The 16776-nt window shown below is 46.3% G+C and overlaps 1 protein-coding gene and 1 non-coding gene across 2 annotated transcripts in view; both read right to left on the minus strand.

Moving 5' to 3' along the window:
• Positions 1 to 16776, minus strand: part of LOC142775698 (homeobox protein caupolican-like) — a 467740-nt gene that overhangs the window by 347180 nt on the left and 103784 nt on the right. The gene's annotated exons all lie outside the window — the stretch shown is intronic.
• TRNAK-CUU (transfer RNA lysine (anticodon CUU)) lies at positions 16221 to 16294 on the minus strand. Its single transcript has one exon. It is a non-coding gene; the product is annotated as a tRNA-Lys (tRNA).

The raw sequence follows: 16776 nt of genomic DNA on the forward strand, positions 1-16776 counted from the left end.
AATCTTGAGACGCAACAGTCACACTAAATCGGCGTTAGTGGCTGCAGTCCAACTTTTTGAGACATCAATTCATTTTCTTGATAGTGATAAGCAGGGAATTAGTGGCTAAAAATAAAAGTATATTGCTACTACTGTCACCTATTTGCTTTACTTAATCCAGTTGAAATATTTTTACTTAAAAAAAACAGTGCTACAACGTCGTCGTGGTTTCTGTTAATCTTCGCGTGAAGGTTTTTTTTTTTTTGGTAGTGCGAAGTCACTAACGTTTGTGCTTTACCCTTGTGTGGTAAGCCTTGGGCTCAACTACACCTTTTCTCCTATCAGCAGAAACTTGGTAACGTAGCTCTCACAAAAAATTTCAAAAAGAACGTGTGGTCATTGAAGCAGCTGCTGGGTAGCATTACTAGTGATTTTACAGAAATGGGACTAACCTACTTCATATAGCACAAAAAAATTTTCGTGACTCCCAAATTCAGGAGCTATATCGTAGAGTTTTACCTTCCGTGTAACATGCTCCTTATGCATACTAGATTTTTTTTTTTCAGAGGGCTAAAGAAATTTCTATGAAGCCATCAACTTTATATTGAAAGGAATAATTCATTCCGGTATTCTACTTCCACTCGTGCGTCCTTTGTGTAGTTCGAACACTTAACACCTTCATTTTCAAGGCATCCCTATTGTAGTGGTCACAGTTATTTTTTAACTGCTGCTTGTTTAGAAGCCAAGCTCAAAAACAGAACCTCGGGATATTTATTTTCTATATATAGTTATTTTTGTTTGTTTGTTTACTTACATATTATTTAGAGTAGTTGCGAAAAATTTCAAGCATCAACATTTCAGCTAAGTATACTTTTGGAGGCCTTAATAACCTCATGCTGGAGTGTCATAAAAAAAAAGTTGGACTGTGGAATGACAGGATGCAGATAAATGTCATATTTGTTTCGCGCGCTTCTCGCCACCGCCATAACCGATTTAGATTTGACTAACTTTCGAAAGCACAGTTTGAGCACCGATTATGTACCCAGCTCCAACTGGGTGCTATGCAGCCTGCACATCGGTTGGTTGGATATGTATCTACGTGTATGTCGGACAGTGACATGCAAATATAATAGGGGAACAGCCCGTAAAAGATGCGATACAGAAACGCTCCGCTCGGTACGTCAGCGCTACCATGTTTCAGACACGTTTACTAACAGGTGATGCCACCAAACATTTCCTTTGTGAACCTTGGCCGCCTCATGGTTGTTCGTCGATGCTGCACCCTGCAACGGATCAAGGCGTATATGATTCCATTCCGATGCGGCTTCACGAGGAGCACAACGAGGGTGCGACGAATTAAAGAGAGACAAATCAGGGTGAAAGGAGGGCCGGAACATTGACTGTGGACGTGCGTCTCAGCCCCCAAATCAGTTCACGCGGCTGCTCCTATCTATACCGAGCTACGTCTTTTCGGTGTCCACCGCCATGCGTGTGTGTGTTGTTTTCGCTGGTCCATGCAACTCGGCCTAATTATATCTTTGTAAAGCCTTTTTCTGCTCGCGACGAGAGCCCGTACATTATTAAAGAGCTCGCATGTGGCAGGCCGGGTCGGGCTCACGCAAAGGAAGATGTCAGACGCTTCCTCCTCCTCTTCAGCGTTCCCGCTCTTTGCTCAGTTCCCCTTTTGCTTCGAGCGGCCCATTCTTTTTTACATTGCGCCTCGTTTCGCGCTCTGGGCGTAAGGCACTCTGCTTGAGACCCATTTAGGGGGAAATCATTTAATTATCCCGTTTGGCAGCAGCGCGGTGGCGGCACAGAGGCGCGCGGGAGGTGGGGACCGGCGGCCGGGCTCAATCCCCCTCTCTAACCTAGGGCTGCGGCGGCTCGTCGCTCCGACCTCGACTCCGCGAGAACGCGCCAGCAATGGCCTGTATGGATATGTATAGGCTGCCCCCGGCCGGGATTAGACATATGTACCCTTTAATAAACAGCACGCGAACGCGAAATGTCCTGGGGACTTTCGCAGTACGCGCCGCCATCGGCTTGTCACTCTTCGTTTGGCGCATTAAGAGGCGCTCTCGCTTTCTCAAGGCGCTACCGCTGCGCGGCAGCAGCTGCGGCCAGGCGCGCACAGCTTTCGCAACGAGCACACTGTGAAGGCGGCTATGGGTGCCAGAAATAGCAAGGAGCCTCGTTGTTCATTCTGTACATGCGGTGTCGCAGCAGGGATAAAAAAGATGCGTCGTCGCTGTTGCAGAAAGGTGGAACCCCGGAAGTGCACTCGTAAAATTACAAGCACGGGATAGACATATACAAGCTGTTTGATCGTAACTTTTCTCTCGCGAGGTTTAGCACGGTAATGGACCTTTTACAATTGTATCTATAGGAGGGGACGCTGGTCAGTGTACTGGTAGGTATCAAGAGATGCCACGGGGAGCTGGGCCAACGTTATGTATGTATAGGTGAATGTGACCAGGTGATTGACTCTTGCCACGGCTGGTTGGCACACGCCACTTGCATCCCACATTAATGCAATTGTATATTATTCTGAGAGCATTTTTCAGCCATTTTTCTAATACAGTTATAACGAAGGTGGATATAGCTTTTCGTATATTGCGGAAGTTGTTAGTCCACGTTTAGAATTGCTTTTCTGAAAGTTTGCCTCATTACGCGCAAGCGCGATCACTCCATTTGTGAAATTGTTTTTATAAAGTGCGTCCCCGCAAGGAGTGTCACCAGAGGTAACGCGAGAGAATGAGAAAGACGTAGCGACCAAAGAGGCCTTGTCAGCAAGGAACAACAAGGCGAGTGCGTGGAAAAAAAAAACCACTGACGTTCTAATTACATCAACCATCATGGCATATGTTTGCCCAAGGAAATAGCAAACACATCTGCACTCGATGACACTGCATGAGCATCATGATTACCCAATATTGGAGTTAAAGGGTGACAGGTCAACCAGTATTGTGAGGCTCAAGCGTGAATTCCCTATTAACATAAAATCGTTGTCGTGAAGTGCGTCAAAGTAATTTCGGTTAACGTAAGGAAGCGCTCTACTGGCAATGAAGAAGGGAGTACCAATGTGCCTTCGCGTCGCCGCGTTCACGGAGTCCTGTAGCTGCGATACTCGTCTGCTACATTAGGTTCCGCATTTTCTGCACATTTTCTCCGTGGACCTATTCTCACCCTGCCAGGTGTTATTATTTGTTCAAATGCTGAGTATCTGCCACCTTAAACTCAGTAGCCCATAACTTACATCCTTGATGGAAATATAGAGGCTATATAGATCTAGTAGAACTATATAGAACTATATAGAAAGGAGAGAGTTTTAACCAGAATCAATTAAAGTTCGAGTGTTATCTGTCCGTACAAGTATTTCAGGCACAAATACGTGCTAATGAACGATAACACGTTAAGGTCGGAAAGTCATGGGATATAATCCCTACAACAGGAATGCAGTAATTTTCACACGCAGCCCACGCTGCAATATCTAAGGACCTGCACTGAGCAGTACTTCAAACGCAGGAGTCGTCAATACCAGCCCTGGAAAGATACCTCAAATGCCATATAGTAATAATAAAACGATTGCCAGGATTTTACGTGCCAAATCAATAACTTGATTATGGGACACGCCGTAGAGGAACTCTGCATTACCGTCGACCACCAGGTGTTCTTCAATCTGAACCTAATCTACGAATGCCGGTGTTCTTTGTATGTCGTCTCCATCAAATCGCGGCTGCCGCGGCCGTAAGGAATCTTAGAGGATTAGCTACGGCGCAGGTAAAGCTTGGATCGGCGCTCAACGATGATAACCCGTCAATCTATAAAGAGAAGGATCTGAAATCCGCCTCTCGTTCGGTAAGTATGCTGGCATCCTCAAGTTAAATGAGACAGACAGACAGACAGACAGACAGACAGACAGACAGACAGACAGACAGACAGACAGACAGACAGACAGACAGACAGACAGACAGACAGACAGACAGACAGACAGACAGACAGACAGACAGACAGACAGACAGACAGACAGACAGACAGACAGACAGACAGACAGACAGACAGACAGACAGACAGACAGACAGACAGACAGACAGACAGACAGACAGACAGACAGACAGATAGATAGATAGATAGATAGATAGATAGATAGATAGATAGATAGATAGATAGATAGATAGATAGATAGATAGATAGATAGATAGATAGATAGATAGATAGATAGATAGATAGATGACATGTACACAATTACTGCCTTCCACTATGGCTGCCGCTTGCTGAACGCTGACATGCATGCTCCCGCTTATATGGCGGACGTCACCCAAATTTGCTGGGCGCTCTATAGCTTTCTTGCGAGATGGCGCTCTATACGGTGAAATGCACATAGCAACAAAGTAATTCTGCAGTGTTTTTGTGAATTGTGCTACAGAGATTCCTGCACATGAAGTCTGCACTCGGAGAGCATGTCTGTTGCCATTTCTATCCATCGGTTTGATATTTTCCCACAATGACCAATAGGCAGTTTTGGCAAAAATATCTCTCATTCGCGGTTTTTTTACGCTCCATTCAACGTTTGTACCTGGATTTCCTAGCAAGCAAATAATTCGACAACTCTGGCAGAGACAAATCCTGATGAACGTATTCTATAACTAGACGCTTCGACAGTTCTCATTTATGCTTGAAATTCACAGAAAAAAATTTACTCCGCACATAACAAAGTCCTGTGAGAGTCCTTCAATTGAAAATAATGATGTTTGAGGATGGCCAGAGGCGCTCTTTTCTGGGCGCGAACTATTTGTGTGTGCCTATGGGCATTTTAATGGCAGTTCCTGAATTATTCCATCTTGACTTTCAGGTACTGTGCTGTCCTGCAGCCACAGAATGCACAGAATGCGAAGTAAAAAAAAAAAGCAAAGGAAAGACGTACCACGCGACAGGCAGGGGTCACATGCTGGCTGCACATTAGGACTCGTTGGAGCACTGAACTCCCGTTTTAGTCGGATGCGGCTTCACCCTGCTGTCACTCGCACTTAGGAAGGAGGAACACGCTGGCAGCCCGCGCACAGCGGCTTGCCTCCGCCCGTTTTATAATTCAGCCGGTGCTTTTCGGTGTCCCGGGCTTACACAGATGCAATTAGAGGTTGATCTAAAGGGACCCAAAGTTTCCTCGGTCTGAAAAGAGCATTCGCCTCGACAACTGACACGGTTCTTTGCAGGTGCGGTGCTCTCCGCGCGAGCCTTTCTGAGTGTTCGTGCGTGCTACATGCGCTGGTGTCAAGTCAGAGTTAATTTCTGGCCCTTCTGGTTCATCTATTCTGCCTGTGTTAAGTTGTACGTTCACTGGAAATCATAGTACCGCAAAAGGGATCCTTCTTTTGTCATTAAAAAAACAAAAAATGCACACTGGTGTTAGCACCGCAGTCGAAGAGGGGGCAGGTTGCTTTATGCTGCGTGAAGGCGTTGAAAGTTGAAATAAGAAAATTCCCAAAAGGTGAGATGTAAAAAGTTGAAATCTCCTCTGGATGACCATCGAAAATTAGCGTTACAAGCATACTAGCTCAACCTCAACTGAGCCTCTGCAACACTTAAGTAGCAGTCATACCTGTAGGATGGGAGTATAGTGCACCGGCGTATAGCCAGGAGGGTCGAAGTAAAAACAGCTCTCCGAATTTTTGAAATTTTTCATGCGTATATATACAAGCCCACATACCAAAACAGACACGAGCATACATAAATACCGGATGAAACCCCTTTTGTTATCGATCCCCTCTCCACGAAAAATTTCAGACTACGACATTGGCGTGGTGGATACGGTACAGCGTTTGCCTAAACATTAAACTTCCGACCAGAATTATGAACCAAATTTACCAAGCATTTTTGTGTGCGCGCGCATTTTTATTTGTCTGTGTGTGGTTTCCCGGCTGCTACATGCTAACATGTTTACCACTGGGTCACCTTGATATTATGAATAGTTCTAATGTCAGAGGTATTTTTCTTTTTGTGTGTATGAATGCGGTACTTGGTATATACTAGTAAGCATAATTAAAATCTTTGTGGCCCCTCTCTGAGGCTGCCAAGATAACTGACTTGAGCTGTAAACATTGTTTGCTGTTGACTTGCACTTGTACTCATCCATGCATATTGTGTCTAGTCCTTTGGACCATGTGCACGTGCACTCGATGACGATGACGAAGTGGTACATGTTTCCGCTCACGCTGTAACTGCTGTTGCCAATATAACTTCTACATAGTCTACAGTGCAACTGCCTTGTCATACGCGTAACAATATGATAATTATACAACTAAATAGCCACCAGTAGAAGAAAGAGAGAATAAGGATGAAAGAAAGGCAGGGAGGTTAACCATGGCTGTGCCTCGTAGGCTATACCTTGCACTGGGGAGGGGGTAAAGGGAATAGAAGTTAGAGAACGAGAAGAAGAGAAATGTCACTCATGGCGTCTACAAAACGGCAGTTATGTGCTTAACATCACAGACGGTGGGTTACACCCGTGTCTTGATAAAATGAGTTCATTCGTTGCATTAAATTGTATGCGCGATTCCATGCACCCAAAATTTTGCCGATGGTAACGCCATAACGGTGCGCCCCACTGCGATGGTCTAGTGGCTAAGGTACTCGGCTGCTGACCCGCAGGTCACGGGATCGAATCCCGGCTGCGGCGGCTGCATTTCCGGAGGCGGAAATGTTGTAGGCCCGTGTGCTCAGATTTGGGTGCACATGAAAGAACCCCAGGTGGTCAAAATTTCCGGAGCTCTCCTACGACGTCTCTCATAATCATATAGTGGTTTTGGGATGTTAAACAGCACATATCAATCAATCATAATGGTGCCATTTGTGTCCTCAAGCAGCAGACTTCTGAAGGCTTGCGAGAACTGGAGTGATGCTGTCAAGCAGTTGCAACACACTTCGAGCTGTCGGTATCTGCATCTTGCTCAGCAGCACGCCCATAGCACAGACCAGGGTGCTGACCATGCCGATAACTTGTCCTTCGTCCGTCAAGTTATGAAGTACCAATGAATTGTCCCTCACTGTCGAAATCTGATGCCTCTCATCAGGTGCATGTCTCTTCGGGAGTTCGGGCCAAGCGTCACCTGCATTGCTAGTAGAGGCGTCCCTGTCCTTTGAGACGGCTGCATTCGGACTGGGTAGTAAGAATGACGCGTCAGCTCCATTGCTAGCAGAAGCGCCTTTTGCTTAGAACCGACAGTGCCCCGCCGCGGTGGTCTAGTGGCTAAGGTACTCGGCTGCTGACCCGCAGGTCGCGGGTTCGATTCCCGGCTGCGGCGGCTGCATTTCCGATGGAGGCGGAAATGTTGTAGGCCCGTGTGCTCAGATTTGGGCGCACGTTAAAGAACCCCAGGTGGTCGAAATTTCCGGAGCCCTCCACTACGGCGTCTCTCATAATCATATGGTGGTTTTGGGACGTTAAACCCCACAAATCAATCAATTAGAACCGACAGCATTTGGTCCGAGTGGGAGAGGTGGAGGTGGTTTTGGACGTGCTTCGCGAAGCGACAAGGTTTTGCAGGCTTTGGTGCAGCGCCGGTGACGGGACCATCGTCACGTAATGGATGCAGCTGCTTCTCGGTGTGAGATCTCATCTCTAGCCCTTTTCTTCAGTGCTGTTAGCTCCCTTAGAATAAAAGGACAGTCCTTCGAAGAGACATCATGTGGCCCATTGCAATTTGAGCACTTCCGTATCGTGGTCTGGCACGTGTCCTTGTTGTGGTGCCCAGTGCATGTGGAACAGACAGGATAGCACGTGCACACACCACTTACGTGACCTAACGTCATGCACTTCCAGCACTGAAGTGGTTTCGGTACAAAAAGGGCAAACTGTGTGTCGAAAGTGGCCCACTTTTACGTGTTATGGAACTGATTTGCCCTTAAATGCAATTCTAACGCATCGTGATGCTCCGATACGACATATACTTTCAATGATAGCATCTTCCGAAACAAACCTAATTAAGACTGGTAGGTTGGAGTTGGCAATAGATTCGGCAACATCATATATTACTCCAGTGCTCACGTCTTTGCCCAGTGGTGTATGAGAGCAGACTTTAATCTCAATAAGTTCCGTAACTTAATTCACGCAATCTGTCAAGCGCAGTCGCATGGTTGACGTCAATCGCTAGGATGCTTTTGCGGCTATTGACTCTGACTTGTTTTACTTTATTCGGCACCAGTGCCTCTAGCTAGCTGTACAGACAAGGCTTGCTGGTTAAGGCATCTCATGTTGTTACTAGCGACAACTGGCATGAAGAGGTTGGTTAATAACTTGGTATTCCGTGAAGATCGCATGGTGGGCTCGTTCGAATCGGGTGGTGCTCTCAGAAATCATCTTTTTTTTTCTCTTGTGGTTCTTAAAAAGCTTGAAGGCATCGTCCGGTGATTCTTCAGTGCTGATGTAGCCGGATGGATGGATGGATTGCTATGGCTGTGCCCTTTAGATCGGGCGGTGGCTAGCGCCCCCAAGCCGTAATACTTAGTGAACCAAAAGCTAGATATATTTTTTCCCCTTTAAATAGTGAGGTTGAGGACTCGTACTTTGCAGTGAAGGGCTTAATTTTTACTCGTGCCTTGACTTTACGTCAATCAGATAACCTCCTTCTAGTTAATTCTACTCTCTTAAAGTCTATTTTGCCCTCCCTGTCTCTAAACCCCAGTGCTTTGAAAAACTCTGCGCCATCATTCTGAACTGTAGGGTGAAGCCCTTTACAGAACATTATCAAGTGTTCGGCAGTTTTCTCTTCCTCTCCACATGCACTGCATACCGTGTCTACCCCTTCGTATTTGGCCCGATATGTCTTGGTTCGCAATACTCCCGTCCTGGCCTCAAAAAGTAAAGAACTACCCCGAGAATTATCATAGATCCTTTCCTTGGCAGTTTCCTGCTTAAAAGTTCGATAGATCTCTGGTGCGGACTTCTTGATCAATGCAATTCTCCACATATCGGTCTCAGCTTCCTTCACCTTCTTCTTAACCGATAATTATTTTTGGTTTCGCCCCCTGCTGTTTTCTAACTATTTACCGGTCAATTTTCTGGTTCGCGTCCTCCATTTATATCGACATTCTTCATGTACAAGTAGCTGAATACCTTCCTAGTCCAACGCTCCTCCCCCCTTTCTCTCAATCGCTTCTCAAATTTTATCTTGCTGCTAGCTTCCCTGCCCTTGAATGATGTCCATCCCATATCACGTTGTACTCCCTGATATGGTGTATTCCCTTAAGCTCCTAAGGCATGCCTACCTATTCCACGTTGCTTAATTTCTAATCCTGCTTGAACTACTGATCTCATGCACAAGACCACATTGCCGAACGTCAGACCAGGAACCATGACCCCTTTCCATATTCCTCTCACAACAGCATACCTATTGTAATTCCGCAGTGCCCCATTTCTCATTACCGCTGCATTCCTGTTACCTTTAGTCGTCACGTATATTTCGTGTTCCCTTAGGTACTCGGCCCCATTACTTATCCATACGCCCAGATATTTGTATTTATCTGTTACTCCAGCGTGACTTCCTGCATTCTAAGCTCACTACCTTCATTATCATTAAAAATCATGACTGCTGATTTTTCTTACTGAATATGAAATCTAACCTATCTCCCTCATTACAGCAGATGTCCATCAATCTCTGCAAATCTTCCTTGCTGTCGGCCATTAGTACTATATCATCTGCGTACATCAATGCTGGTAGCGCCTGTTCAATGAGTTTTCCTTGTTTGACGAAATAGAAGTTGAAGCCCAGTCCACTTCCCTCTAATATGGCCTCTAATCCTTGTAGGTACATCATGAATAACAAGGGTGACAGAGGACACCCTTCCTAAGCCCCCGTTTTACCTCTGCAGGCTTGGATACCTGTATTTCCCACTTTATAACGGCCTTGTTACCTTTATAGATATCCTTTACAAGATTAGTGACTCCATCTTTAACACCTATAGTGTGTCCAGTATTCAGTGTCATCACTCTCAGTGCCACTCTCGGAGCTGTAGCGCTTCCTGGAAGCAACACCTGTGGTCAATCTAGTGTCCGGTAGTCTTGCGTCATCATCACACACCAGCAGGAGACCACGCTTGACAGGCGAAATGAGAATTATTCACAGAAAACCATGGAACTTAAACACTCGGCATTCTGCCACACTCGTCAATTATAGAAAATATGTATATTATTACTTATGATAGAAACAAGGCATGCAAAAAAAAAAGAGTACGCGTATACGTTATTTGGTTTGACTGACAATAATCTACGACAGCGTTGTAATAGCAAGTAATAACGTGTACAGTCGAGCCCCGTATGAAGGTTATCGCGCGAGCATTGACCGGCCCAGCCTGCCAGATCCCTGGCGGCTCGTTTCGGAGCAACGAAAATAAAGATTTCGTGTTTCCCCCTTCTTCGTAGTCACCTTCACGACGGGCTCACCATTTTTCCGGTGTGTTTTATATTCGTGGTGGTCCAGCGTAGGTCATGATTAAACTACAAAAGTCACAAAACGTTCAAATTTGAAAAAAAAAAAACAGTTGTAGAAACAGAGACAGAGAGCAGATGCATGTAGTTTACTAAGTATGTACCAACTTGCCCAACAAGCAACTCTCCTAAACAAATGGGCCCTTATCTTCGCGGACGATAACAAATACGCATTTTCGCAGTGTACAATCCAAAGTAATACCGAATAATACTCTGTGCGTAGTACCATTACTCGGTTCCTAAAAGCCAAAGAAAAACATAAATGCCTTCGTCGAAAGGAAGCGCATCGCATCTTATAGGGAGCAGCACTGAAGAGTGCTGGAAGCTTGCCTGATACTTCACTTTCTTGAGAAGAGAATTTTGGGCCGTGATGCAAGTATAGTTCTTGAACGACACTCGCACGATAACCTCCACATTTCGCTCGACCATACAAAGTGATAGACGGGCACAATGAACAGTGTGTATCTTGAATTTACAGCACATGTGTGTTTTCATGATTGAAAAAAAAAAAAAGCTCGCTTGTGGCATTTTTCGGGGGCGAAGCACCCTAGGACCACACAATGTCCGTAATCAGCCGTCCGGCGTCTATACAGGTACACGTGAACAAGCCGAAACATCTGTGAACAACAAAAAGTTTGGGAAATCCCACGCACCTTAGAAAGCGATGTTATGTGAAGGTTAAGAAAAAGCGGTTAACCAGAACAAACAAACAAACAAACAAACAAACAAACAAAATAACAGGCAATAACAACGTAAAAGCAACATTTAATGACCCATATCAATCAAAGTATATGACAGAACAATAGGTTAATAAGAACAAAATCAAAGGCCGTGAGCCAGAACAAAATATACGACCATAATTCATGATCCGCATACGGCTTCGCCACATCAACAACATTCACTTCGTGAATACTCGTTGATTTTTTTTATGGACAATGCGATATAAATATATTTGCGAGGTCTTCCCGAAGCGTTGCCTCAACTCCCTTCTTTTGTTCGCTAACGTTGATTATCCCGGCACATACATGTGTACTTCATAAAACAAGAAGAAAATATGAGGTAAATTTTGATATCAACACTTTAGCGGCAGCTTGCAACATTGACTGCTCATTTATAAATCAAATACCGCCCTCCTCCCGCATTACCACTCTGAAGAAAAGACAGGAGCTCATAACGTATACCTTACTGGCTGGCTTGATTAGAATGTAACGCGCATACGACACAATAATTTGAGCCCGGCTTGACCTTAGCAACCAACTGTTCTTGTACCCACCTGCGGCTGGCGTCAAGAGTTCAGACACCCCTTGTTCTGAGAAAACGGTGAACTTCGAAGCAGTTTGTGACTGTCGAACTGCACAGTAGAAGCTGTTAGCGTGTTTTAGAGTGGACAAGTAATCTAGATGCAAAACTGCTTGCGTAATCAGCGGGAATATTTTGCCTTTACTTGTGTCTCATGGTCTAAAAACTTTTGACGCTGCATACTGATGTATGATAGTGATTCAAAACAGAAAGTTTGCATAGTCATCTGCATATACGCAAAAAAATGTAACATATTATAAGTAGTCCGACGTAGCAACAGCAAGCTGTAAACTATCGCCGTTGATCAAGGAGTGTTTAGTTGAACGTCCACCGCGACATCATTTTCAAGGATTGGTCGACTGAAATCTCTGATGGAATGAATGTCGTCCCGTAAATGATATGACAAGGGAAGATTCGAAAGCGTAATACTCGTACCACTTCTTTCTTATTATATTTGGTTGAGGCGCCGCTATTGAAAGCCTCCAGTCCTGCAGAGACTGAACTGACAGAAGAAGAAATATATAGAGTAGAAATAAGTGCAGCCACCGCGAACAGGGCGTCAGAGGTCGGCGTCGAGCGGCCACCGGCGAACCAACAGAAAATTACAAGGCGCGACATCCGTGTTTACAGATCATATATTGGGCTCGCCTCTTGCAAGAAACCGAGGAAGAAGACAAAGAAGAAACAAGAAAATGCAGGAAAGGCACAACCTCAAGGGCTTTACCGCCCCCGCAAAGAGCAGACTTAGTGGCCGGAAGGCAAAAGAAAACGATGAAGCTGGTCAGAGTTTGTCCCCCGCAGATGGCCGACAGAAAAAAAGAAGAAAGTCCGAGGTGAGCTGGACGAGAAAAGAAATAGCGGCAAGGCAAGAGAATATGAGGGCCGCAACAAGTAAGGAAAGAATGGGAAATTGTTATCTGCTTCTTTATTGTATTTTCAGCATGACAATTGCGAGCGTATGCCGCCGCCGCGACGTGTACGACGCTTGCTTTGACCGCCAGCCGAGTGAAGTAAGCAACCGAGGAAAAGAAGTCAAGCAACGAATGGAGCGCGTAGTTTACATGGCTCGAAAATGCGGGAGAGACACGCGGCAAACGGAAGAGGCCCGCCAAGAGAAGCGCACATGCAGCCCGAAGGGAACGAGCCGCGAATGTGGTTGGAACAGGGGTAATTTGGTCGTTCGCCGGCATGGCAGGCCTGCAAAAGGGGGAGGCGTTGGGGAGAGCAGCGTGCGGCACTGCTGGTGTGGCCCCATATGGGACGCCGTCGTTGGCTACGTGGTCCAGCGGCGGCAGACGTATGTATACACATGCAGAGAGAGAGAGAGAGACAGAAAGGGAAGGAGAGCGCTAGCCTCGCCGCTGTTATTAAATGCGACTTTGGCGAGACCCTGCGGAATGTCGTTGGCCTCCATTGTTAGTCGACGCTGGCGTCGTCACACACGGGCTCTGCGGCTGCCGCCAAGCGACCCGGCAGATGTCCGGCACGACCATTTCGGCGAAATAGTCTCCGCGCTTCGTGTTTTCCCTGGCGAGGCTGCGACCTCTTCTTCTTTTTCGGCTCCCGTCGCGGACGCTACTGGTCGTTAGGGGCGTCCTACAATCTCCAGCTCACTCCAGTGCGCAGAGCTTGTTGGGCGTTCGGTCGTCGTGTCCGCTCACTGTTTTTCTACACGTCATCAAAAACGTATACCGTCCTCGGAGTTCGCTTCTATCTTTATAGCCTTCTTTTTCTCTCTGCCTGCGCGTCGCCCTGCCTGTCTCACTCTGAAAGAATTTGCTCCACGAGGTAAGAACACGACTTGCACGCGGACACGCCCGAAATTTTTGAAGAAAAAATAAATGACTGCGACAGGGCGGCAGTCCCGGAGACAACATTGTTTGGAAGCTATTACGTGTACTTGTCCTGAATACTGGGAACTACATTCACAGAGAGAGAGAGAGATGGAATACTTTTGTAGAGGTTCGGTAAACTAAACGATAAAAGGTAAAATAAAGAAAATATTACCCCAAACGAAGTAGGATAACGGCTGGACAAAATGATGAAGGTAAATTATACACTATATATTCCTGTCTTATCGGTTAGGACACCTGAAGCAGAAGCTCTGTGCGTTAGATGAATGGCTTCTAACTCATTTTGCAACTTGCAATAATAAGTGCAGCCCTGTTTCTGCTAGGTTCGTCGACGTGAACTTGAAGTGATGTTGAGTTAACAGTCAGGCTGATATGCCCAGGTGACCGCGCTTGCGCTACCTTCTTTACTTAAGGTCTTCCATCGCCGCTTATCGTGCGTTGAAACACAGTAAGCGGACGTAGCTTTGCGTTAAAAAGAAGGGCGTGTTGGGGAAGTTGGTTAATGTTCGTCGCTAACCGTACTCGATGGTTCGCAACCAACCGCCGACTCAATCTGGCCCAGCACTACCCGGCCTTGTTTAAAATAACTTTGCCAAGCACATCAGGCCGAGTCTTGGCTATACTGTGGTCCTACACTCGATTAACTTAACACACTACATGAGTCGGACACACATGTTTCATCCCCACAAGACGATCCCTCCCGCTTTGCTGCTGTTCTGCGTCACGTGCACCTCCTCGTTTTCGCCAACTATACAGCCAGGCGCAGTCAAAAACACTCCAACAATTGCCTCAGAAATATCGACAATGCTTCTATAACGTCGATGCATCACAACCGAAGGTCACCGGATTTAATGCCGGCCGCAGTGGTCGCGTTTCAATGATGGCAAAGCGCAAAAGGTTCACCTGCTTAGATTAGGCGCACGTTCACAAAGCCCAGGGGGTCGAATTTTTCGGAGCCCTCCGCTACGGCGTCTTTCATAATCATACCATAATTTCGGGACGTAAACCCACAAAAATCACGTCAGTAAATATCATATTTGGTACACTGACCCACGGCTTCAAGATACTTAGTTTTCGTGCAACTGAATTTGAAACGCGCGTTTCCGAACCATGTCGTCGATCGTGCCCTTCCCGCGCCACCATGCATTTGTGATTTGGACGGTGTTGACGCCTACATTGTCTAGCACGGCTATCCTGCATCATGGTTGTTGTCGCAGAAATCACCGTTGTCAAGCTCAGAAGCACTGACGCAGCTCGCCGTGTTGTCAGATGACATCACCCGTTTCGTTTTTGTGGTACAATCCCGCAATATACTTTGTTCATATTGCGACAGGGCGAGTTGTTACATCATCGTAGATTTCACGTGAAGCTGCTACTCGGCTCGGTTTCGGTTCCTATTCTCATGATCTTCTGATTACTTAAGCCTCGCCGCAGTGGTCTAGTGGCTAAGGTACTCGGCTGCTGACCCGCAGGTCGCGGGATCGAATCCCGGCTGCGGTGGCTGCATTTCCGATGGAGGCAGAAATGTTGTAGGCCCGTGTGCTCAGATTTGGGTGCACGTTAAAGAACCCCGTTAAAGGTCATGGGATTGAATCACTACTGCGGCGGCTGCATTTTCAATGGAGGCGGCAATGCTGTAGGCCCGTGTGCTCAGATTTGGGTGCACGTTAAAGAACCCCAGGTTGTCGAAATTTCCGGAGCCCTTCACTACGGCATCTCTCATAATAAATGGTGGTTTTTCGACGTTAAACCCCACAAATCAATCAAAATTCATATTAGTTAAGGTCGATAACAAGTCCTAAGCAAATTAAACCAACCTATCAGCTAATGTCATTCGAAATCAGAAGTGTACTAACATGGTTCTAAAACCACTAGAGTTGCTTTTTAGGCACACTTGACTAAAACAGCATGGGAGCCACGGGTATATAAGGACAAAGGCGCAAAATATTACGGTGGAAGCTAAATCTCCTTAGGTGCACCTATTGCGAAAGCAGCATGCTGCACACAAGAGAGACGCTGTAGAAAGAGACTAACGTGTCTGCGCATGTCAGCCATAACGACGTTCATGTCACGTGTAATTGCCACATGACGTCATGACTTCGTTGAGTGACCTTGTAACTTTGGGTTCTCGGCAGCATATCTATGTCACATTAAGTCTTGCCTTGTTCATGGGCTCGAATTTGCAAAGTCAATTCTGAGAGCGGGCCAACCAAATTTAACGGTGGGCCAAATCGAGTTCGGGAGTGGGACAGGTCAGTTTTGAACGTATGCAAGTTAGTTTTCGAATGGGGCAGACTCAGCATTTAGGTGCTGACCAGTGACCAGGTCTATTTTCACTCACATAGAAACGTGACGTAGCATGTGTTTCCCTCTCTCTCTCTCTCTCTCTCTCTCTCTCTATATATATATATATATATATATATATATATATATATATATATATATATATAAGGGAAAGAAGTGTATACCTATGGGCTCGTTTTTCCGTGTTTTGACACAATATTAATGAGATCTAACAGACAGCAGTGCCAAGGAATGTATAGGGGAAGTTATTAGAACAAATGGAATGTCAATAAGAAGAAAGAAAAGTGGGTGAAAAAATAACCAGCCGTGAGCAGGAATCGAACCTATGACCTTCGAATAAAGCGTTCGATGCTCTAACCACTGAGCTATCACAGGCCGCTGTGATAGCTCAGTGTGTGTGTGATAGCTCAGTGTGTGTGTGATAGCTCAGTGTGTGTGTGATAGCTCAGTGCGTGCGTGCGTGCGTGCGTGCGTGTGTGTGTGTGTGTGTGTGTGTGTGTGTGTGTGTGTGTGTGTGTGTGTGTGTGTGTGTGTGTGTGTGTGTGTGTGTGTGTGTGTGTGTGCGTGTGCGTGTGCGTGTGCGCGTGTGCGTGTGCGTGTGTGTGTGTGTGTGTGTGTGTGTGTGTGTGTGTGTGTGTGTGTGCGTGCGTGCGTGCGTGCGTGCGCGTGCGTGCGTGCGTGCGTGCGCGTGCGTGCGCGTGCGTGTGCGTGTGTGTGTGTGTGTGTGTGTGTGTGTGTGTGTGTGTGTGTGTGTGTGACGTTAGAAAAAAGAGAGTGGTTCAGATGTCATCCATTTATTCGAATGCACGTGCACCTCTTCTGCGTCGGCTTCTCCTACCATCGCCGCTTGTTGATACG

The sequence above is a fragment of the Rhipicephalus microplus genome, chromosome X, assembly GCF_043290135.1.
Source record: "Rhipicephalus microplus isolate Deutch F79 chromosome X, USDA_Rmic, whole genome shotgun sequence".
Classification (NCBI taxonomy): domain Eukaryota; kingdom Metazoa; phylum Arthropoda; class Arachnida; order Ixodida; family Ixodidae; genus Rhipicephalus; species Rhipicephalus microplus.